The 26,153-nt window shown below is 37.3% G+C and overlaps 1 protein-coding gene and 1 long non-coding RNA gene across 2 annotated transcripts in view; one reads left to right on the top strand and one right to left on the bottom strand.

Moving 5' to 3' along the window:
• Nucleotides 1-26,153, top strand: part of LOC116324328 (ribonuclease inhibitor-like) — a 73,796-nt gene that overhangs the window by 20,393 nt on the left and 27,250 nt on the right. The window lies entirely within an intron of this gene.
• On the bottom strand, nt 6,439-8,981 carry LOC120438675. The gene is made up of 3 exons (XR_005612031.1): nt 8,949-8,981; nt 7,718-7,744; nt 6,439-6,595 (listed from the first exon to the last, which is right to left on the bottom strand). It is a non-coding gene; the product is annotated as an uncharacterized LOC120438675 (long non-coding RNA).

Genomic DNA, 26,153 nt, shown 5'->3' with positions numbered 1-26,153 from the left:
AGCATAGAACACGCAGGCCTGCTTCTGGTTCAGATTCTGATACATTACACGTACCACGGCTGGATCGACTGCAGGTTGTTCTCTGATGGCTTTGATCTCTGTTACAGCATCAGACTGACGACTGTAGTCGGGGACATTCTCCTGTTCGTTCTCATCATCAGAATGTCTCTCAGGAAGATTCTCATCACATTGCAACCTCACAACTTCAGATTCAGGAGCAAGATTACACCATTCATCGATCACAACATCCCTATTCTGTTCAAACTCTTCCAGTGCACTCTCAATATCCTCAGAGTTCTTCTCATACTTGTCTTTATTTCTCTTCACAACCCTTTTCACAGACTCACTGTGGTCTGAACATGGAAGTCGTACAAAACCCGAGTTGTAGAAGGACTGATAGGTTTGGAACCCTCGTGGTTTCAGTTCCTGCTCTGATCTGTGTGGAAGGTAAAGTCTCAACAGTCGTCCATAATATTGCTCAGGATCGTTTTCCTGTGAACAGTGGTAATACCTGATTATAGCTGGTTTATCATTCTTTCGCCTTAGTACAAATCCAAGCTGGTTAAGAAGAGGAAGCACATCTTTTCCTTCATTTGGACCACTCACCAACCGGCACAAGGCAGCAAAATCAGCCAGTGACATTTCCTCATATTCTGGTGTCTCAGGTCTTGATTTGTATTTATCACTCAAACTTGTCATCCAAATATTACAACTGTCATGTGTTGTGGATTCCAGGTAGCTCATCGGGCGACTCATTTTTACTGGGTTATCATCTGTTGGTACAAATACAACACTGCTGGGAACATTTTTTCATTTTTAGGCCACAGACTCGAGTCACACACCCTGTGCGCTGATTTCTCTCTTTTTGAGTAAGCCTGCATCACAGCTCTCATTTCATCACATTCATTGACCGTGTTCTTATCAGAGTTGTCAATAACTGTCTTCAGGTATTCAGAGAGGCCAGATTCTTTCTTCGTTATATATTTACAGAGGTATTCTATACATGAATAGGCATTCAATATTAACGAGACATCTAAATTAGAGTTCCAGGCTTCAAGCAGGTGTGGGTTGTAATTGTTGATCCAACAGTCCTTTGGGTCACGTTTCAGAATAAGAGCTGTTTTCTTGTTTATGTCTTGGAGGCATTGCTCATACTCATTCATTGTCAAGTTGCATCGTGACAGAATCTGCTCTATGGTGAGAGAAGCAGCTTCAGGTTCCTTCAGCAGGGTCAACAAAGGTCTGAGTTTGGCTTTTGCAGCTTCAGTGTCTGAATCCTCATCCTGTCTCACAATCATTGTTCTTGTGGCTGGTGGTTTTGGAAACCCAAATCTACAACCAGAGTTTACACTCTTAAAGCATGTTTTTGTGTGGTTTTGCTGTGCTTTTGTAGTTCAGCGACTTTTTTGTGCAGTTCAGGTTGTTTTTCTGGATCAGGGAGTTGAGCTGAGATGTATCTGTCCACAAAGTCACAGACAGTTTGGTCATCATCCACATCTACTACTACCTTTTCTCGAATCCACAGCAACATGTGTATATGCGGACTACCTCTGTGCTGGAACTCAACTCTGTAAAAGTAATCAATGATTTCACCAAGGGGCTGTGCAGGAGAAAAAAGCAAATCTCTGAACAAAGCCTCAACACGCTTATCAAACATTCGCATGGTGGTTACTGGATTTGATCTTAGAATTTCACACTTTTCTGACCAGTCCAGGGCTTCAAAATCAACCTCTTCACCTTGTTGTCTCTTTATAGCTTGAATCACTTCAGGCCATCTCATCTCAGCAGCAGAGAAAGTGACAAAGAACTGAGGTGTTCCTATTTGACGGACCATACTGAATAGATCTTTGGTGGTTTTCTGCCAGTAAGCTGGAGTTCCTCTGAGTGGCTGCATAAATCTGATTGCATCTTTATTTCTTACCAGCTTCTCTACTTCTGTCTTACTTTGTAACATTCCTGATGTGATTTTGCGTCCATCTTTGGTCATAGTTTTACCTTTCCTTAGCTGTATTGTCATGCTGGAATTAGCCAGGTGTATTTCAGTGACAAACTGTGAGAAAAACAGGTAATTTGTGTCTTTAGCAAATCTTGCATCAATGTTGAAAAGCCTTGACTTGAAGTAAGCACTTGGTGTGAGTTTAAGACATCTCTTTTCATCCAGTGTATTCTGACCAGTAGGAAACTGCACAGGAAATGCCATGGCTTCCAAATGAGGAGTTCTGAAGAAGCTAACAGGATTGTTTCTTTCTGCAGGCGCCACACAATATGTGTTATCACTGAAACAGAGAATCTCTTCTGAAATGTCTACAGGCTGCAGACAACTTTCTAGAGCAAAACCTCCATTGTTCAAATCACTTTCTGGTTCCTCTGGATTGATTTCCTCTGGTTGTTCATCACAGGATTGCATATTAATATCTTGTTCACTTTCAGACTCACTTTCGCACAAAAGGGCATCTTTTTCATAGTTGTCAATTTCCATTAAATCTGCTTCATTATAATCATCACTTGCCATGCTGGCTTCATCACTGCTGTCATCATCAGGTAACGTTGGATCACAAAGCAATGCATCATCTCTGATAACAATATCTGTGTACTGTGGATGAATCTGTTTCAGTTTACGAGGGCTCGGATCAGTTTAGACCAGGTGACAGTCTGGAACAGCTGATGGCCTTTGTAGCACAGTCGTCTTTTCAGCTTGATCCTCATTATCTGCGATTGGTTTCTGGGCCTCGTAAACAGTCAACTGTTTGTTGGACTTCAGATGGTACACACACCACATTACCACGTATGAGTCTTTGTCTGCCCTTTGAAGTGGAATAATCTTTGCAAATGGGATGCATTTGGCAATCAGATGTCTCTCCAGAATGTTGAGATCACACAATTCAGCTGGAATATCCTGCAGTTCTAAACCATTGACAGCAGCAAGCCTTGGCATGCGTCCACTTTTGAGGAACTGTGACACGTGTGACAGATATACTCCTTTTTTCTCTCAACAGGGAAGCTGCAGTGATCATTACATGCTTCATCACACATATGAACAAATTTACCAGTTAGACACTGCTGAGCTACAGTTTGGTGTTTTGAGTAATTTTCTTTTGCAGATTTTCACCTGATTAGGAAAAGAAGCTTTTAGACAAACAGTACAAACATAAGATGGTGCTGACTTAATGTTTGATCTGAAACGAGATATGGCCTCATTCATTAAACTGTTATCTGGATGACACTGTAAACTTTCAGCTGGTCGATGCATCTGACGATATTTTTTTTATGTTCACTGCACATCTGATATTATGCATCTGTCTAAAAGAAAACCGCTCCAATATTTTACTCTCATTCGTTCTCTCATATTGTCCTTGTGTTTCTGCTGAAATTGTCTCTCTTCTCCATAACGTTTAGTGATGTACGATCGCTTTTTTTCTGTTTAAATTCTTCACTTTCTTTATATAGATTATATACATATGACCTCATGTAAGCTTTATGTTTCTCTCTGAATCCAGCACAAGTTCTGTAATTTCTTCTTATACGTTCCTTCTGCTGTTCTTTGAACATAGGAGATTGTCTATAAGATTCTTTATATGTTTTTCTCATACGTTCCTTCTGCTTTTCTCGGAAAATGGAGATTCTCTATATGTTCTTGTTATATCGCTCCTTCTGCTTTTCTCGGAAAATGGGAGATTCTCTATATGTTCTTGTTATACGTTCCTTCTGCTTTTCTCGGAAAATGGGAGATTCTCTATATGTTCTTGTTATACGCTCCTTCTGCTTTTCTCGGAATAAAGAATCTTCTTTATACATCCTTATAACACGTTCTCTTTTTTCTCTCTAATTTTAGCACTATCTCTATAGATTTTTCTCAAATGTCTCTCTGTTTCTCTCTATATGTAGCATTGAGTTTATACAGATTATTTTTGTACACACTCTTTTTCTTACTGTGATCAGAATCACGAGACTTTCTACTACAATCTTTTTCTTTGCCTTAAAGCTTTCATCAAAAGTGTATGTCTGTCTTTCTTTCTTTTCTCATTTTCCTTTCTCTGTGGTAGTTTTTCTTGGACCAATAATCGTCTCCTAATCTTTCTCCTTTGCTGTTTATTATGCTTTAACAGTTTATGTAAAAGTTCCTCTGTTGTCTCAGTTAAACAGGAGGCAATGTTTAAATCATTCTGAGGAACAGATTCTTTTGTTACCTGAGTGTCTCTTACAGAAGATGCAGAGGTTTCTATTTCTAAATAATCAGAAGGACGATTGTTCATCTCAGCAGCTGGCTCATTTGAATAATCCACTCTGGATGACATCACTTCAGTGGCTAAAGTGTCGGTCACAGTTTTCTGTGTCTGCTCAGTGGATTTTGGGTTTTCAAATTCAGGTTCATTTAAAGCTGGTGCTGGAACAGTTGTAGCTGTTTGTCTGTTTTCATCAGCATCTCTTTGGTCAGCTGCGTTTTCACTGTGGAACTCGACAGGCTGTAGCTCATAAGTGCAGGTTGGCGCGATGCTAAACATTCGGTACAAGCGTTTGATCCTGTCAATCATGTCGTTAAGACGGTGAATTTTAACATAACTGCAGTTCCACCACTTACAGCTAGCGACAATGGCATTCCTGTAGACTTACGTGGGTGAGGGTCAAAGTATGCGATTCACCTGAAGTCAGCCTGCAAACTGCAATGACTGTTCCTCCCATGACTAGCAAAGCATAGCGAACCGCTGAAGCCAAACACTGTAGTCCCTGTTCAAGGCTCGGAAGGTGAGCTGTACCATCAAATGTGCCATAATGAGCAAACTGAGACATGTCCACTTGATACTCGTGGTTCGCGGCTGGTGACCACTGTGGGAAGCTCATCACAGGCTAGAAACACGCTGTTCACAAACCTCTTTCTGGCATCTGAATACACGGCATGGCCTTTGTCCAACACACGGTTAAGATCGGCTCTGGTAATGAATTCATCCTCGTGTAAGAATGAGAGGAAAACCAAACTGTTCGCCATGCATTGCTGATTCCTGTACTTTCCATACTTAGCAGAAGCCTGGCTTCGGGATGCACAGATGCTACTCACTCGTGGATGAGTTTCACTGTTTGTAATCTGTACATGAGACGGTCCTGGAGTTTCTCCATCACACTGCGTTTGCATAGTTACCTGGGGTTCAGTCTGGATTACCTGCTGTACTTTAGCATTTGGCACAGATGATGAGCAAACACCTCTCTTTACCACATCTGCATAAGACACTGCAGCTGTCTGAGCACTGCTCTGCACTTCTGGACTGGGAATACTTGCAACAGACACCTTTACCTCCTCACCACTCTGAGAAACATTTACCTGTTCCTTCTCCTTTTGCCGCCTAAGCTTCTGGGACAGCGACCTTTGACCTTTCCTTGGCATTTTGTGCAAGTACAAACTGGACCTTATATTTATACACAAATGTAAACAAAATTCAACCTGTATACACTGAAAAACTAATCTATTAAATGGAGAAATGTAAACTATACAAATGGTAAAGTGTTCTTATAACTATGTAATTGATGTAAAAGGCTGACTTAAATACAAACTCTATATAAAACTTATTGAAAGTTCTTTAAAACAGTTTTATTGTAGCTTTTTCAAAAACTGTATATTGTTACTTCTATTTTTTTAACCAGACTGGATAACAAATAGGTCTATACTTCTGTAAAGCAATATACAGAATAAATCTCAACAATCAACAGTCTATAATAAAACTCTTAACTTTTAAGTAGACTTTGTGTAAATCTTTAAGATATCTAATATTTTAAGCAAATATGAGTGATGGTGTGGTGATCAGATGACAGGCGATGAAGATTCTTCAGCTGGATGTTCTGCAGCAGTCAGGAAACAGGAAGTCTGGGTTCTCAGGGCAGCCTCTAGATGACAATTGTAACTGAATACTTACAGAGTGACAAAAAGGGTTTGTCCTTAAATAATAATAGTATAAACTTGCAGTCAAATGTTATAGCCAATGAAACAGACTTGAAAAATATATTTGAATCCAATTTATTATCTATGTGAATATAACAGTCTGAATGTATGTATTACAAAATAACCAGATTATCTTATTACAAATAAACCTTGAAAAAGGTGTGTATTTTATATAATTTATCAAAGTAACTGCACACGTAAGCCAAGCTATCAGTGTTTATTCCAAAGTGTAATGTAAAAATTAAAATGACAAATGTAGGACTGTGTAAGTAGTTTCTACTGTGAGTTCTACTGTAGTGTAATTCTACTACTGTAATTTCAAGTTTCTACTTGTGATTTCCAGCAAAATGACTGGATGTGAGAGAGTTTAACGACAGGAAAGATGGAGCAGTGAGAGCAGAGATCTCTCAGAATTCTGAAAACAGATCGATCTAAGTTCTGGTAACTTCAATTCCAAAACTTAGATTCTGGTAAAACTTGATTTCAAGTCACAGGATTTGCGTTTCAACTCAGGTTCAAGCTTGTCAACTTAGATAGAGCTCATGGCGGAGAAATGATAGAAGATAGAATGGCTTGTCAAAAAGATGGAGCAGGGAGAGGGAGAGTGATAGGACAGACTGAATTGCTTGTTAATGATAGAGGAGAGGGTATTCTGCAGCAGGTCACCTGTAAGACAGAAAGAGACTGGAATTAGGCATATTTTCAATAAACATGGCTTCCAAGTATTTTTCTGACTATAAGGCACATTTAAAAGCCTTTAATTTTCTCAAAAATCAACAGTTTACCGTATGTATTAATTCTGGCTGTGCTTGCTGACCTCAAACCAATTTTATGTGTTACACGGCGCTCAAACATCTGTCAAAATGTTTTAGTACGACTTTGAAAGCTACAAAGCTGCAGCGCTTGATGGATTGTTGGAGCATTACAGCTACAGTAGTCAGGTGCCTCATGGAGTAATTCCTATTGTCCTTAAACATAATATTATGGTGTGTGTATGAGAATCTGGCACCTGTTTAGAGACATGCGATTTGAAGCAGATTTCAAACCGATCAATCCATGAAGAATTTGATAGATTTGTGGAAGAGGACTGAACAGAAAAAGTTAGTGTATTGTTATGTGTTACCACTGAAAATGTTGAGAGTTACTGTGAATGAGTTGAATAGTTTGAGTTATCTGAATATTTGGTTAGCTGCATACGCCTTTATAACCCGAAAAATACAGTACATTACCGTTAACATAAAAGTAAACAATACTGTTTCTACATATTTCAGTCACATTTGGGGTATGTTTAATACACAGCCATAAGCACTCCACTAAATCTAGGACATACTTATAATGACCGATTTAAAGGCCTAATTAAAAATATATATGACCATAATTTCTTTGTAGATCATTTAACCATAAAATACAGAAATGAATGCTGTATCTGTGCTTTTGATTGTTTCCAGTCATCAACAAAATCTTTAATTATAAAAGACTAATTCAAAGAGCAGTTTTCAGACAGTGACTTAATTATTGAAGGAAAGAAGCTTTTGAAAACCACAAGGCCCTATTTGAAGACTTAATTGTACCTAAACTGCTGTTCATGAGCTGCTCTAATGTGAAAAAATATGTGCTGCTACAATAACCTACGGACCTCTGTAGGTCTGGAAATGTTTACACAGACTTTACTAGGATTTGATGACTTTTGATGATCACCAATAGCTGTGCTCACTCACACCACTACACTGAATCTCCTATCATGAGAAACATTTCCCAGCACTGCACCTCAGAAAAACCTTTACTTACCAGACTTGAGACGATCAGATCAGCAGTCTAGAGAAAGGAAACAATTCATCAGATCACTGTTAGATGATTCAGACTGTTGAGCCTCTTCACACACAATCCAATTTACTGTGACACAAATTAACTAGTAAAATCCTAAATTACTTTAAGCTTTTTAAGTTTACTGTAGTCTGAAGAGGAGATAATTGAACTGCAGGGTCTCACATGGCTTTAGCATGTGTAATAAAAGCATTATTACTACAGAAATGCAAAGAACAGGCACCAATATTTGTTGGCACAAGTGCAGGATACACCAAATATTTCCTACACAGAAGCCTTGTGGCTCAAACATTTTCTACAACAGGTCAGTGCTAATAAAGTGTGAAAAATCAAAACTTTTAATGTCCTTTCAGGTTAAAAACATTAAATACAAAGTAATTCTTGTAATCAGAAGCAACAGAAAACCTCATCATGTTTTACATGATGAGGTTTTACATGTAAATATTGACATGTTACAATAACAGAGGTGCAGAATGTTTGTGATTAAAATTAAATGTCCTAAAATATTACACTAAAAAGTCCTTTCATTGTACCCGTTGCTAGGAATATTTATGTATTTTGCAATGTCCCTTTTTGGCAACATTTCTATTTAATTGTAAAATCATTATATTCACTAAATAAGTAATAAACTAATTAGACACACTGGCTGTAATTTACCTAACAATGTCCACTCACACCTCTGGTTCTCTTCGTTTTTATTATTGCTTAACTGTTAAAGCTATTACTTATACCGAGTGAGGCAAAGTACTTCTACAGTGTTCTGACTTTAATATAATACATCAGCAGAATTTGAGAGACAATATGAATCAATACCTGTGCAGCTCTTAAGTGTTTGAGCCACCACTTATACGGACTCTCCTAAAACACTTTCATTGTTTTGTCTGCTACTTAAATCCACAAACATAAGGACAAAATGAACACCTGGATAAAGACATCTGACATTTAACTGTTTGAATTCAATAAGCCATATGAAATTTAAATCATACATAAATGGGCTACTAAACTTCAGGGACATTTTCAGGGACAGTCAGAGGCCCTGTGTGGGGCTTTGCTGCTACAGGTCACAAATCTTGTGTTTTTGCCAATCAGTAAATGGAAACGTATCACAAAAAGTCAAACTACTGTATGTAAGTCGTCAAATGTGCTACACAATGCCAGGTTCATACTGCTTCAGTTACAATCACTGTTAACTTACCAGCAAAGGCAAAACCAAAGATCTCGTTCACTCTGTGTAACAAAAGACAAAGCACAAAAATACAGAATGAGACAACTCAAATCAGCATCAGAGTCAATACTGCATCACTCTGTGTAGTCCAAAAGATTCAGTACACTTTTTTGTTTACCACAGCAACAAACAACTCACCTCTTTTTTCTACACCTTATTAAATATTACTGTCTTCATTAAGGTAAAATGTGGTTTCATCCATTTGTAATAAGCCACACAAGTTTCTCAGTTATGTGATAGCTCTATTAGTTTGGTGCTATTAGATAACACAGTAGATTTCATAAGCAGTGATTTGCTACACCTAGCACTGCACACTTTATCAAATTCTGACATCACAATTTCAAAGCATGAACAATCATAAATGAAAGCTTGGATGATATTTTTGTAGGCTTCAACATTTGAGTTGGTCTGCATTCAAATTCTGCTTCCTAAAAATATTACCTGCACACAGTATCATTTAATATGCTGTTGTTTTAAATATCTACATATCATATTTATAATATTAATGGTGCACTGCTGCATTTTATTTATTTGAAGGTGGCCTTTTTAGATTTCATTAATTTTTCACAAAGTGAGAAGTTAAACAGAGCTGCAGGTGTAGGTTTTATTTAAAAAAAAACAACCTGTACAAACAAGTGTTTGTTAAACAGTTCTTAAAAATTTAACTAAAAACTAAAATTGATTAATTAAAAAACTTCTTCTTGTTAAGAAATGTCATTATTCTTATATTATGTGTTTTATCCTCACTCTATTGCTCCCTTCTGTTAATTAACCCACAACACAGACACACCGGCACAGGCACGTGACTCTTTTTCTCCCGGCTTTCAGTCAGAGGCGGTAAAATGGCTCCTTTGAAGTTGCCGACCCTGCTGCTCCAGCAGCTAATCAGTGGTTCTAAAATGGCGGCTCATTACCTTACAACCTATAGAATGAGGCCGTTTTAACTGACTGATTTGTGAAGAGGAGAACTAACTTCAGCTTCCCTAAGAGACTCAGAAACACTAACACACTGAATGAACCAAATACAACACAATAACTGTATTAAACAATCAAATGAACCATATTAATTTCACACTAGGCCTATAGGAGCTAGGCTAGGCGTTAGCGCTTAGGGGCATACCAAACACTCCTTTTAAATACTAAAATTACAACGTTTCACTAAAAAGCAGCCATTGTGTTACTTTAACATGACTTATACTTGACTGGCTTCATAACTCACTAACAACAACTCGGTAAATCACTCAAACAGCTTATAGACATTTTATTTCAGAGAAGAGAGACAGAGAAGCAGGCTTACCGGCAGGGATGGAGCAGAGACTGGGCGGAGATTAAGGAGTCAGCCAGAGACATAAAAAAGAGGCATTCACGGGTAGTGGGAAACTTTGCCATTACACAAAATTGGCATTGAAAACGTGAAAATATATGTAAATTTAAATATTATTATACTAGATTTTTTTTGCAACAAAAACAACATGCAGAAATTTAATTCTATAAGTTCATTAAATGTTTCAAACAGGATTCTGTGAATTTGAAATAATGGTTAAAAGACATAAATAAACATAAGGTCAGTATGTTAAAATGTACTGTATTATACATAGATAGATAGATTTATGTAACTGACTGCAGTAATAAGAACAGTCTTCAGGACAGTAGGAGCTGCAGAGGCTCATCTCACTGCTCTGCAGGACTCAAGAGGTTCAGGAGGTCCTTTAACCCCACTGCCATGAGACTTTTTAACAGTGACCCCTGAGTGTTCAATGCACATTTATTTCTTTTTTTCTAAAACATAATGGTTGTAATCATATAAATTCCCCCTTGTGGGACTAATAAAGGTATATCAAATATCAAATTGATGAATATGAATTAGTGGTCTGTGATAGTGTATTAATTTGTAGGGAAAAAAAACATGTTGCCCAAGGTGTAATTGAACCCACGACCTTTGGGTTGCAGACCTGTGTCATTACCAACTGCGCCACTGGGAAACAGGGTGATGAGCAGTCAGAATTAGATTGCGGTGAGAGGCGAAAAACGCTGTTTTTTTGGAGTTACAAAACGTCGTGTAACTCAAAAACTAGGTGGACTAGAAGCATAATTCTTGTACTGGGTGAATCAGCGGACTTTCGTGTACTTTGGCTGTGATTTGCATTGCTCTTTGTACATCTGTCGCTGAGATATGACGAGAGAAGAAAAGGCAGACCTCAGATATGATTGGCTGGCTGGGAAGCCGTGCAGGCCCTGATATGTAAATTTTATATGTATCAGTCCTCACAGAGGATTGGCTGCCTGGGGACCTGGCAGAAATATATACAAATAGTATGATTAAGCATAAATACTACATTTAGTAGAAATACTATGTTTTAGCACAAATACGATAAAATGGCAGAAATACTATAATTAAGCAGAAATACTATATTTGGCAGAAACACTATATTTAGTACAAATCTTATGAAATAGCAGAAATAGTATGATTTAGCAGAAATGCTGTATTTGGCACAAATCTTATGAAATAGCAGAAATAGTATGATTTAGCAGAAATGCTGTATTTGGCACAAATCTCATAAAATAGCAGAAATAGTATGATTTAGCAGAAATACTGTATTTAGCACAAATACTGAAAAGCAGCAGAAATGCTATGATTTAGCACAACAGTAATAACTTATAGAAAAATTGGAAAAGCAAAATGGACAGCTGGAAAATCCTGAACATGCTAAGGGTCCCTCAAATCTAATTGTTAATTGAAAAAAAAATCAGCAAAAAAAGTATAACAGTCACACAATCACAAATATGGGCACATATGGAAACACACATGCACAGAGAGACACACACAGGACCAAATTCAGTCAACCAGTTTAAATATATTGAATTTAAATGATATAATAAGATGGTCCCATCAAAAGGCTCTCTCGCTCTCTCTCTCTCTCTCTCTCACACACACACACACAGCCTAAAGGGAACAGTATTTGTGCCATGGAGTGTTAACAAGAATCTGAGGTCCATATTACAAAAGCTGCTAAAATCATAAAAGTTTGCAGAATTGTAATAAATGATGAACATGAATTAGTGGTCTGTGATAGTGTATTAATTTGTAGGGAAAAAAACATGTTGCCCAAGGTGTAATTGAACCCACAACCTTTGGGTTGCAGACCTGTGTCATTACCAACTGCGCCACTGGGAAAGAGAGCGAAGGCCTGGAAAACAGGGTGATGAGCAGTCAGAATCAGATTGCGGTGAGAGGCGAAAAACCCCGTTTTTTGCAGTTACAAAACGTCATGTAACTCAAAAACTAGGTGGACTAGAAGCATAATTTTGTACTGGGTGAATCAGCGGACTTTGGTGTACTTTGACTGTGATTTGCATTGCTCTTTGTACATCTGTCGCTGAGATATGACGAGAGAAGAAAGGGCAGACGCCAGATATGATTGGCTGGCTGGGAAGCCGTGCAGGCCCTGATATGTATTTGTATGTATCAGTCCTCACAGAGGATTAGCTGCCTGGGGACCTGGCAGAAATATATAGAAATAGTATGATTAAGCATAAATACTACATTTTTAGAAAAACTATATTAAGCACAAATCCTATAAAAAGCAGAAATACTATATTAAGCAATATAAATATCCTCTAAAAATCCTATAAAAAGCAGTAAAACTGTACTATGATTTGGTAGAAAACCCTAATTAAATCAAAAATACTAAATTTAGCAGAAATAGCAGAAACACTATATTTAGCACAAATCTTATGAAATAGCAGAAAGAGTATGATTTTGCAGAAATGCTGTATTTAGCACAAATACTGAAAAGCAGCAGAAATGCTATGACTCAACACAATAGTAATAACTTAAATAGAAAAATTGGAAAAGCAAAATGGACAGCTGAAAGAATCCTGAACATGCTAAGGGTCCCTCAAATGTAATTGTTAAATGAAAAAAATCAGCAAAAAAAAGTATAACAGTGACACAATCACAAATATGGACACATATGGAAACACGCATGCACAGAGAGACACACACAGGATCAAATTCAGTCAACCAGTCTAAATATATTGAATTTAAATCATATAATAAGATGCTCCCATAAAAACTCTCTCTCGCTCTCTCTCTCTGTCTCACACACACACACACACACACACACACACACACACACACACACACACACACACACACACACACACACACACACAGGAGAGAGAAGTAAGTTTTAGCTCAGTCAAGCAGCCTGGGAGCTGCTGAATTTGAATCCACCAATCAGAGAGCCTGTGCACTTTTTCCCGCCAAAACAGGTGTATGCAGCACAGAGAGACACAGGATTTCTGCAGTCTATTTCTCATAATGACGACTCCCCTCAAACAAATGACCATAATTTCCCAACTATAGGGGCTAGAACGGTCATTCTTACACCGCTTTTGTTCAGAAGAGATGGGGAATCTTAAAGTGTTGACAATGTATCATTAAAATATGAATTATTAAAGATATTTGACTTCTAATGCACCATAACTGAGTAGAGCAAAGCAAAAACTGCCTTGACTTGCCCTCAAACAACGCTTTCTAACTCTAAATCTATTTGGAGTATCAATATCATTTTTTCACCGTAAGAGACAGCAGGCTTTGGTGAACAATCATGGAAATTTTCAGGTCTCTGTGGAAATCCAACAAAAAGTTATGACGAGAGAAAAAAGTGGTTCATTTCAGAGTTTGAAATCTGAAGAAATCTGAGCGAAGGACTAATTTCCCACGCTCAAACAAGTGTAACTCATCTCAGAACGGTAATAGGTGAGAAAAAATTCTTGAATTGTGAGCGTCAGGAGTGTCTGAAGATATACTGGGACAAGCCTCATGTTTTAACTTCGGCTTCGTTAAGGATATATGACGATTCGAATATGCCTCTCATTACAGAAATCAAGCGGTGATTTTGAACAAACTCTCCATTGACTTTCTATGGAGAGTTTTCAGACTTTGTGTTGCTCTGAGGAGATTTGCCAAAATTCTATAAGTCTCACAACAATGATGGTGACATTTTCGGAAAGCCAGCAAAAATACCTACGTTTTGATGTATAATTTGTGGAAGTTGAGTGAAAATTGAGCAAGTAGCAAGAAGTTGTTCGGACATGAAGAGAAGACTGCGAAACCTACAGTGGCACACTGGAAGCCAAGTGCATAGCAACCATAACAACGCGCATGTATTTTGTGAAAATCACAATTTTCCAACTCAAAACTTTAAGAGGCATAAAAAATAAACGGTAAAAGATTTGAAAAATCTGATTTATTCCTGAATAGCCCAATAATTTGAGAACATTTTAAAGTTTGAATGGTTGTTCTACGTGAAAGTAGGAAAAAGTAGTTAAGTTTCAAAAACAAGCAAAATTTAGCAGAATTGCAGAAGTTTCCCATTCATTTCAATGGGACAAATTAAAGGAAAAAAGTGTAATATTTTAAAAAGTATAACAGTAATAAACACCAAAAGATATAGCGATCATTAGCAGAAATAGCAGAATAGTTTAAAATTTGAACGGTGAAAATCGGCTGAAAATTGTGGAAGTAGTTAAGTGCCAAAAAAAGTGAAAAAGTGGCAACTAGAATAATAATAATAAAGTATAAAGAATAAAGAGAAACAGGAACTCAATAGTGTGGATGCTTAAAGCATCCACACAATAATAATAAAGAATAAAGAGAAACAGGAACTCAATAGTGTGGATGCCTCCAGCATCCACACAACTAGAAAAATTTGCATTTCCTGCGAAAATGCAGTGTGGATGCTTAAAGCTGAACCTATCTGCTGAAAATAGCTGAAAAAGCTGAAAAGTTGCAGAAATTGTAAAAACTTTGCAGAAGCAAAGGAACTTTGCTAAAATGTAGTAACTTAGCAGAACTGTAATATCTTAGAGGAAACATAATACTTGGCAGAAATACAATAGCATAGCAGAACTTAGCAGAAATATTGTAACTTACCAGAAACATGATAACTTCTCAAAAATACAAGAATTTAGGAGAAATAGTATAAGATAACAGAAAGAATATATTTAGCCAAACATTCTTAAACATTACAGAAATACTATGATTTAGAAAAAAACAGTACAACATAGCAGAAATGCTGCGATTTACCAGAGACACTGTAATTTACTATTAATATTGAAATTTAAAAAAAATACTATGTTTTAGCACAAATACTGTAATTTGACAGAAATACTATCATTCGGCAGAAATACTATGTTTCAGCAGAAATACTCTGGTTTAGCACAAATATTATAACATAGCAGTAATACAATTATATAGCAGAAATGCTATATTTAGAAAGAAAAATATAATATAGTAGAAATACTATGATTTAGCAGAAATACTGTAATCAGCACATATACTGTAACATGACAGAAATTCCTCCACTTAGTAGTAATACTATAACATAAAACAAATGTTATGATTTGGCACAAAAACCATAATTTGGCAAAATACTATGATTTAGCAGAAATACTATGATTGAGCAGAAGTACTAAGATGTAGTAAAAGTACTCTGATTTAACAGAAATACAATTATGGAGGAGTAATACTTTAAAATGGGAGAAATATTGATACACACACACACATACACAGAGCCTAAAGGGAACAGTATTTGTGCCATGGAGTGTTAAGAAGAATCTGAGGTCCATATTAGAAAAGCTGCTAAAATCATAAAAGTTTGCAGAATTGTAATAAATGATGAATATGAATTAGTGGTCTGTGATAGTGTATTAATTTGTAGGGAAAAAACACATGTTGCCCAAGGTGTAATTGAACCCACGACCTTTGGGTTGCAGACCTGTGTCATTACCAACTGCACCACCTGGAAAGAGAGCGAGCGCCTGGAAAACAGGGTGATGAGCAGTCAGAATTAGATTGCGGTGAGAGGCGAAAACGCTGTTTTTGGAGTTACAAAACGTCGTGTAACTCAAAAACTAGGTGGACTAGAAGCATAATACTTGTACTGGGTGAATCAGCGCATTTCGTGTACTTTGGCTGTGATTTGCATTGCTCTTTGTACATCTGTCGCTGAGATATGACGAGAGAAGAAAGGGCAGACCTCAGATATGATTGGCTGGCTGGGAAGCCGTGCAGGCCCTGATATGTAAATTTTATATGTATCAGTCCTCACAGAGGATTAGCTGCCTGGGGACCTGGCAGAAATATATACAAATAGTATGATTAAGCATAAATACTACATTTAGTAGAAATACTATGTTTTAGCACAAATACTATAAAATGGCAGAAATACTATAATTAAGCAGAAATACTATATTTGGCAGAAACACTATATTTAGTACAAATCTTATGAAATAGCAGAAATAGTATGATTTAGCAGAAATGCTGTATTTGGCACAAATCTCATAAAATAGCAGAAATAGTATGATTTAGCAGAAATGCTGTATTTAGCACAACTACTGAAAAGCAGCAGAAATGCTATGACTTAGCACAACAGTAATAACTTATAGAAAAATTGGAAAAGCAAAATGGACAGCTGGAAAAATCCTGAACATGCTAAGGGTCCCTCAAATCTAATTGTTAATTGAAAAAAAAAAAAATCAGCAAAAAAAGTATAACAGTCACACAATCACAAATATGGGCACATATGGAAACACACATGCACAGAGAGACACACACAGGATCAAATTCAGTCAACCAGTCTAAATATATTGAATTTAAGTGATATAATAAGATGCTCCCATCAAAAGGCTCTCTCTCTCTCTCTCTCTCTCTCACACACACACACACACACACACACACACACACACACACACACACACACACAGAGCCTAAAGGGAACAGTATTTGTGCCATGGAGTGTTAACAAGAATCTGAGGTCCATATTACAAAAGCTGCTAAAATCATAAAAGGTTGCAGAATTGTAATAAATAATGAATATGAATTAGTGGTGTGTGATAGTGTATTAATTTGTAGGGAAAAAACACATGTTGCCCAAGGTGTAATTGAACCCACGACCTTTGGGTTGCAGACCTGTGTCATTACCAGCTGCGCCACTGGGAAAGAGAGCGAGCGCCTGGAAAACAGGGTGATGAGCAGTCAGAATCAGATTGCGGTGAGAGCAAAAAACGCCGCTTTTTTTGCAGTTACAAAACGTCGTGTAACTCAAAAACTAGGTGGACTAGAAGCATAATTCTTGTACTGGGTGAATCAGCGGACTTTGGTGTACTTTGACTGTGATTTGCATTGCTCTTTGTACATCTGTCGCTGAGATATGACGAGAGAAGAAAGGGCAGACCCCAGATATGATTGGCTGGCTGGGAAGCCGTGCAGGCCCTGATATGTATTTGTATGTATCAGTCCTCACAGAGGATTAGCTGCCTGGGGACCTGGCAGAAATATATAGAAATAGTATGATTAAGCATAAATACTACATTTTTAGAAAAACTATATTAAGCACAAATCCTATAAAAAGCAGAAATACTATATTAAGCAATATAAATATCCTCTAAAAATCCTATAAAAAGCAGTAAAACTGTACTATGATTTGGTAGAAAAACCCTAATTAATCAAAAATACTAAATTTGGCAGAAATAGCAGAAACACTATATTTAGCACAAATCTTATGAAATAGCAGAAAGAGTATGATTTAGCAGAAATGCTGTATTTAGCACAAATCTGATAAAATAGCAGACATAGTATGATTTAGCAGAAATGCTGTATTTAGCACAAATACTGAAAAGCAGCAGAAATGCTATGACTCAACACAATAGTAATAACTTAAATAGAAAAATTGGAAAAGCAAAATGGACAGCTGAAAGAATCCTGAACATGCTAAGGGTCCCTCAAATGTAATTGTTAAATGAAAAAATCAGCAAAAAAAAGTATAACAGTGACACAATCACAAATATGGACACATATGGAAACACACATGCACAGAGAGAGACACACACAGGATCAAATTCAGTCAACCAGTCTAAATATATTGAATTTAAATCATATAATAAGATGCTCCCATAAAAACTCTCTCTCGCCTCCCTTTCTCTCTCTCTGTCACACACACACACACACACACACACAGGAGAGACAAGCAAGTTTCTAGGTCAGTCAAGCAGCCTGGGAGCTGCTAAATTTGAATCCACCAATCAGAGAGGCTGTGTACTTTTTCCGCCAAAACAGGTGCAGCCGTTTTACACACTCAGCACAGAGAGAGACAGGATTTCTGCAGTGTATTTCTCATAGTGAGGATTCCTCTCAAACAAATGGCCATAATTTCCTAACCGAGGGGCCAGAACGGTCATTCTTACACCGTTTTGTTCAGAAGAGATGGGGAATCTTCAAGTGTTTACAATTTATCATTAAAATATGAATTATTAAAGATATTTGACTTGTAATGCACCATAACTGAGTAGAGGCAAGCGAAAACTGCCTTGACTTGCCCTCAAACAACGCTTTCTAACTCTAAATCTATTTGGAGTATCGATATCATTCTTTCACCGTAAGAGACAGCAGGCTTTGGTGAACAGTCATGGAAATTTTCAGGTCTCTGTGGAAATCCATCAAAAGATATGACGAGAGAAAAAGTGCCTCATTTCCAGAGTTTGAAATCTGAAGAAATCTGAGCGAAAGGACTAATTTCCTACCCTCAAACAAGTGTAACTCATCTCAGAACGGTAATAGGTGAGAAAAAAATTTTTGAATTGTGAGCGTCAGGAGTGTCTGAAGATATACTGGGACAAGCCTCATGTTTTAACTTCGCTTCGTTAAGGAGATATGACGATTCGAATATGCCTCTCATTACAGAAATCAAGCGGTGATTTTGAACAAACTCTCCATTGACTTTCTATTGAGAGTTTTCAGACTTTGTGTTGGTCTGAGGAGATTTGCCAAAATTCTATAAATCTCACAACAATGATGGTGACATTTTCGGAAAGCCAGCAAAAATGCCTACGTTTTGATGTATAATTTGTGGAAGTTGAGTGAAAATTGAGCAAGTAGCAAGAAGTTGTTCGGACATGAAGAGAAGACTGCGAAACCTACAGTGGCACACTGGAAGCCAAGTGCATAGCAACCATAACAACGCATGTATTTTCTGAAAAATCACAATTTTGCAACTGAAAACTTAAAGAGGTATAAAATTAAAACGGTAGAAGATCTGAAAAAGCTGAATCATTCAGGAATAGCCCAATAGTCTGAGAACATTTTAAAGTTTGAATGGAGTTTCTAGGTGAAAGTATGACAAAGTAGTTAAGTTTCAAAGACAAGCAAGTTTTAGCAGAATTGTGGAAGTTTTCCATTCATTTCAATGGGACAAATTAAAGGAAAAAAGTGTAATATTTTAAAAAGTATAACAGTAATAAACACCAAAAGTCATTGCCGGAAAGAGCAGAAAGAGCAGAACAGTATAGAGTTTGAACTGAGAAAATCGGCTGAAAACTGAGGAAGTAGTTAAGTGCCAAAAAGTGTACGGAAGCAACTAGAAGAATAATAATAATAAAGAACTAGAAAAATTTGCATTTCCTGCGAAAATGCTGTGTGGATGCCTTAACGCTGAAGCTGTCTGCTGAAAAGCTGAAAAAGCTGAAAAGTTGCATGGTGGTGAAAAAAAACATGTCGCCCTGAGCAGGATTCAAACCTGGCCCTCCTGGTATCAAGGCAGCTACTCATCTCACTGAGCTAAACTCATTCTCTCGAAAAACAGGAGGAGAGACCGACAATTCTGCTAAAATGAGCAGAAGCTGCTGAGAATTGTGCTGAGAAGAGGTGAAAAGGCTGAAAATTTTGCAGAAAACAGGTAAATCAGCAGAATTTCAGCTGAAAAGAGGTAAAGAAGCAATAACTTGCGCTGAAAAGAGATGAATCAGCAGAATTTCTGCTCAAAGGTGGCTATTCATTTCCCTGAGCCAAGGTCACTCTTACAAAGAAGAGGTGGAGAGACGGACAATTCTGCTGAAATGAGCAGAAGCTGATAAGAGGTGAAAAGGCTGAAAATTTTGCAGAAAAGAGGTGAATCAGCAGAATTTCTGCAGAAAAGAGGCAAAGAAGCAGAAACTTGCGCTGAAAAGAGATGAATCAGCAGAGTTTCTGCTCAAAAGAGTTGTCTTTTTTCTGAATACAGCCAAAAAAGCTGGAATTTGTGCTGAAAAGGGTGAAAAAAATGAAAATTTTGCTGAAAAGGGTGAAGAAGCTGAAGAAGCTAAAGTATACTAAATCAAAGTATTTGTGCCAAAACATAGACTTTCTGCCATATTGTGGTACTACTACATTACAACATGAATACGGATTAAAGATGAAAGAAACTGGCAACAAATTCCTCCACTACAAACCAGTCTGATACCACTTCTTTGCAGTGTTCACGTTTACTAAGGCACTACCCAAAAGGCGCCACAAGAGGGCACTCCAACACAAGAGATGAGGTGAATGAGCAGAATTTCTGCTGAAAAGAGGCAGAAGGTTCTGTATGTAGAAAAAGAAACACTGTTGAACCATGTGTGAAATAAATAAAGAAATGAAATGAAAGAACGACCTGGTTCTGCTCAAATTCACCAATCAGAGGTACTGCCTCAGTCTGCTTCATCAGGCTGTGTACTTGTTTCTGCCATGGAGCGTTAACAAGAATCTGAGGTCCATATTAGAAAAGCTGCTAAAATCATAAAACTTTGCAGAATTGTAATAAATTAGCAATATAAATTACAGGTCTGTAATAGTGTATAAATTTGTAGTGAAAAAAAAAACGTGGACCAAGGTGGGATTGAACCAACGACCTTTGAGCTGCAGAGCCGTGTCATTACTGATTGCGCCACCTGAAAAGGGGCGGCGGTCTGAAAGACAGATACTTGGGCAGTCAGAAAATAGATCGCGGTGAGAGGCGAAAAACGCCGCTTTTTGGAGTTACAAAACGTCGTGTAACTCAAAAACTAGGAGGGCTAGCAGCATAATTCTTGTACTGGGTGAATCAGCGGACTTTGGTGTATTTTGACTGCGATTTTCATAGCTCGTTCTACCTCCGTCGCGGAGATATGACGAGAGAAGAAACGGCTTCATTTCCAGAGTTTGAAGACTGAGAGAAGGACAGATTTCCACCCTCAAACAAACGTAATTCATTGCTCAACGGTAAGATAATTGTAAAAACTGCTTCCACTGTGAGTGTCAGCAGTGTCTGAAGATATATTGGCACAAGCCTCATGTCCTAACTTTGCTTTGTTAAAGAGATATGGCGATTTTAAAATGCCTCCCGTTACAGAATTTCAGCTCTGAATTTCAAAACCTCCCACATAGACTTTGAATGGGAGTATTGAGACCTTGTGTCACTCCGAGGCAAATTGCAAAAAACGGTAAATCTCACAATAAAGATAGTGACATTGTCTGAAAGCCAGCAAAAATACCTACGTTTTGATGTATAATTTGTGGGGTTGAGTGGAAATTGAGTCAGTAGCAAGAAGTTGTTTAGACATGAAGAGAAAATTCAGAACGGACCAGCACTCACTCTGACTTAATTGCATAGCAACCATAGCAACGCATGTATTTTCTGAAAAATCACAATTTTGCAACTGAAAACTTAAAGAGGTATAAAATTAAAACGGTAGAAGATCTGAAAAAGCTGAATCATTCAGGAATAGCCCAATAGTCTGAGAACATTTTAAAGTTTGAATGGAGTTTCTAGGTGAAAGTATGACAAAGTAGTTAAGTTTCAAAAACAAGCAAGTTTTAGCAGAATTGTGGAAGTTTCCCATTCATTTCAATGGGACAAATTAAAGGAAAAAAGTGTAATATTTTAAAAAGTATAACAGTAATAAACACCAAAAGTCATAGCCGGCATTAGCAGAAAGAGCAGAACAGTTTAGAGTTTGAACGGAGAAAATCGGCTGAAAACTGAGGGAGTAGATAAGTACCAAAAAGTGTACGGAAGCAACTAGGGGAATAATAATAAAGAAGAAAGAGAAACAGGAAAACAATAGTGTGGAAGCCCTTTAGGGCATCCACACAATAAAGAGAAACAGGAACTCAATAGTGTGGAAGCCCTTTAAGGGCATCCACACAACTAGAAAAATTTGCATTTCCTGCGAAAATGCAGTGTGGATGCTGGAATGCTGAAGCTGTCAGCTGAAACTAGCTGAAAAAGCTGAAAAGTTGCAGAAATTGTAAAAACTTTGCAGAAGCAAAGGAACTTTGCTAAAATGTAGTGACTTAGCAGAACTGCAATATCTTAGAGGAAACATAATGCTTGGCAGAAATACAATAGCATAGCAGAACTTAGCAGAAATATTGTAACTTACCAGAAACACGATAACTTCTCAAAAATACAAGAATTTAGGAGAAATTGTATAAGATAACAGAAAGAATATATTTAGCCAGACATTCTTAAACATTACAGAAATACTATGATTTAGAAAAACAGTACAACATAGCAGAAATGCTGTGATTTACCAGAGACACTGTAATATACTATGAATATTTTTATTTTATATGAATACTATGTTTTAACAAAAATACTCCAGTTTAGCACAAATATTATAACATAGCAGAAATACTATTCTATAGCAGAAATGCTATATTTAGAAAGAAAATATAATACAGTAGAAATACTATGATTTAGCAGAAATCCTACAATATAGCTTAATAACAATGATTTAGAAGAGATACTATGATTGAGCAGAATAGTAATAACTTAAGTGAAAATATTGGAAAGGTAAAATGACAAGCTGAATAAAAGGAACATGGTTAAGTTCGCTGAAAACTATTTGTTATTCACCTGTGAAAAATAAAACAAAAATACATTTAGAAGAAAAACAAATAAGAACAGTCAACAGATACATAAGAAATCAAATATAGATACACAAATGTACAGAGAGAGACACACAGGCAGGGTCTATGCCAGTCAACCAGTCTGAATATATTACATTTTTATCCAACCATGAGATGCTACCCTAAAAGGGGTCTTTCTGTGTATCTCTCTCTCTCTCTCTCTCTCACACACACACACACACACACACACACACACACACACACAGCAGCAGCAGCAGCAGCAGCAGCAAGTGAACAGGGGCTGTTAACAGCATGTTTCTAGGTCAGTCTTGCAAGCCTGGGAGCTGCTAAATTTGAATCCACCAATCAGAGAGGCTGTGTGCTTTTTCCGCCAAAACTGGTGCACCAAGTGCAGGCTTTTACACATGCAGCACAGAGAGAGACAGGATTTTTGCAGTCTATTTCTCATAGTGAGAATTTCCCTCAAACAAACAGCCATGAATTTCTAACCGTAGGGGCTAAAACAGTCATTCTTAGACCATTTTATTCAGAAGACATAGGGGAATCTTGAAATGCTGACCACTGAAAATAAAAATATGAAATATTAGAGATATATGACATAGAGAATTGGTTGGCTTAGAAGCCATGAAGGTCCCAATATGCAAATCTGAATGTGCCAGGCCTCAGATATGATTGGTTGTCTTAGAAGCCATATAAAAAGCAGTAAAACTGTACTATGATTTGGTAGAAAAACTATAATTAATCAAAAATACTATATTTGGCAGAAATACTATTTTTTAGCAGAAACACTATATTTAGCACAAATCTTATGAAATAGCAGAAATAGTATGATTTAGCAGAAATGCTATATTTAGCACAAATACTGAAAAGCAGCAGAAATGCTATGACTTAGCACAATAGTAATAACTTAAATAGAAAAATTGGAAAAGCAAAATGGACAGCTGAAAAAATCCTGAACATGCTAAGGGTCCCTCAAATGTAATTGTGAAATGAAAAAAAATCAGCAAAAAAGTATAAGTATAACAGTCACACAATCACAAATATGGAAACATATGGAAACACACATGCACAGAGAGACACACACAGGATCAAATTCAGTCAACCAGTCTAAATATATTGAATTTAAATGACAGACAGACAGACAGACAGACAGCAGCATCAGAAAGTGAACAGGGGCTGTTAACAGCATGTTTCTAGGTCAGTCAAACAGCTGTGAGCTTCTCAATTTGAATCCACCAATCAGAGAGGCTGTGTGCTTTTTCCCGCCAAAACTGGTTCACTAAGTGCAGGCTTTTACACATGCAGCACAGAGAGAGAGAGGATTTTTGCAGTCTATTTCTCATAGTGAGAATTCCCCTCAAACAAACAGCCATAAATTTCTAACCGTAGGGGCTAAAACAGTCATTCTTAGACCATTTTATTCAGAAGACATAGGGGAATCTTGAAATGCTGACCATTTAAAATAAAAATATGAAATATTAGAGATATATGACATAGATGATTGGTGGGCTTAGAAGCCACGAAGGTCCCAATATGCAAATTTAAATGTGCCAGGACTCAGATATGATTGGCTGGCTGGGAAGCCATGAAGGTCCCAATATGCAAATTTGAATGTGCCAGGACTCAGATATGATTGGCTGGCTGGGAAGCCATGAAGGCAACAATATGCAAATTTGAATGTGCCAGGACTCAGATATGATTGGCTGGCTGAGAAGCCATGAAGGTCCCAATATGCAAATTTGAATGTGCCAGGACTCAGATATGATTGGCTGGCTGGGAAGCCATGAAGGCAACAATATGCAAATTTGAATGTGCCAGGACTCAGATATGATTGGCTGGCTGGGAAGCCATGAATGCCCCAATATGCAAATTTAAATGTGCCAGGACTCAGATATGATTGGCTGGCTGAGAAGCCATGAAGGTCCCAATATGCAAATTTGAATGTGCCAGGACTCAGATATGATTGGCTGGCTGGGAAGCCGTCCAGGTCCTGATATGTAAATTTGAATATTAGGACTGACTCCCTGGGGACCTGGCAGAAATATATAGAAATACAATGATTACCCAGAAATACTGCATTTAGTAGAAATACTATGTTTTAGCACAAATACTATAAAATGGCAGAAATACTATAATTAAGCAGAAATATTATATTAAGTACAAATCCTATAAAATAGCAGAAATAGTATGATTTAGCACAAATCTTATAAAATAGCAGAAATAGTATGATTTAGCAGAAATGCTGTATTTAGCACAAATACTGAAAAGCAGCACAAATGCTATGACTTAGCACAATAGTAATAACTTAAATAGAAAAATTGGAAAAGCAAAATGGACAGCTGCAAAAAGTCCCACAAGCACAGAGAGACACACACAGGAACAAATTCAGTCAACCAGTCTAAATATATTGAATTTAAATCATACAATAAGATGCTCCCATAAAAACTCTCTCTCGCCCTCTCTCTCTCTCTCTCTCTCTCTCTCTCTCACACACACACACACACACACACACACACACACACACACACACACACACACACACACAGAGAGAAAATCAAGTTTCTAGGTCAGTCAAGCAGCCTGGGAGCTGCTAAATTTGAATCCACCAATCAGAGAGGCTGTGTACTTTTTCCCGCCAAAACAGGTGCAGCCGTTTTACACACACAGAGCACAGAGACAGGATTTCTGCAGTGAATTTCTCATAGTGAGGATTCCTCTCCAACAAATGGCCATAATTTCCTAACCGTAGGGGCTAGAACTGTCATTCTTACACCGTTTTGTTCAGAAGAGATCGGGGAATCTTAAAGTGTTGACAATTTATCATTAAAATATGAATTATTAAAGATATTTGACTTCTAATGCACCATAACTGAGTAGAGGCAAGCGAAAACTGCCTTGACTTGCCCTCAAACAACGCTTTCTAACTCTAAATCTATGTGGAGTATCGATATCATTCTTTCACCAGAAGAGACAGCAGGCTTTGGTGAACAGTCATGGAAATTTTCAGGTCTCTGTGGAAATCCATCAAAAAGATATGATGAGAGAAAAAGTGCCTCATTTCCAGAGTTTGAAATCTGAAGAAATCTGAGCGAGGGACAAATTTCCTACCCTCAAACAAACCCAATTCATGGCCAAATGGTAATAGATGAGAAAAAAATTCTTGAATTGTGAGCGTCAGGAGTGTCTGAAGATATATTGGCACAAGCCTCATGTCTTAACTTCGCTTCGCTCGGGAGATATGACGATTCGAAAATGCCTCTCATTACAGAAATCAAGCGGTGATTTTAAACGAACTCTCCATTGACTTTCTATGGGGATTTTGAGACTTTGTGTTGCTCTGAGGAGATTTGCCAAAATTCTGTAAATCCCACAACAATGATAGTGCCATTTTCTGACAGCCAGCAAAAATACCTACGTTTTGATGTATAATTTGTGGAAGTTAAGTGAAAATTGAGCGAGTAGCA

The sequence above is a fragment of the Oreochromis aureus genome, linkage group 3 (assembly GCF_013358895.1).
Source record: "Oreochromis aureus strain Israel breed Guangdong linkage group 3, ZZ_aureus, whole genome shotgun sequence".
Classification (NCBI taxonomy): Eukaryota; Metazoa; Chordata; class Actinopteri; order Cichliformes; family Cichlidae; genus Oreochromis; species Oreochromis aureus.
This window is presented reverse-complemented; position numbering and strand designations above follow the sequence as displayed.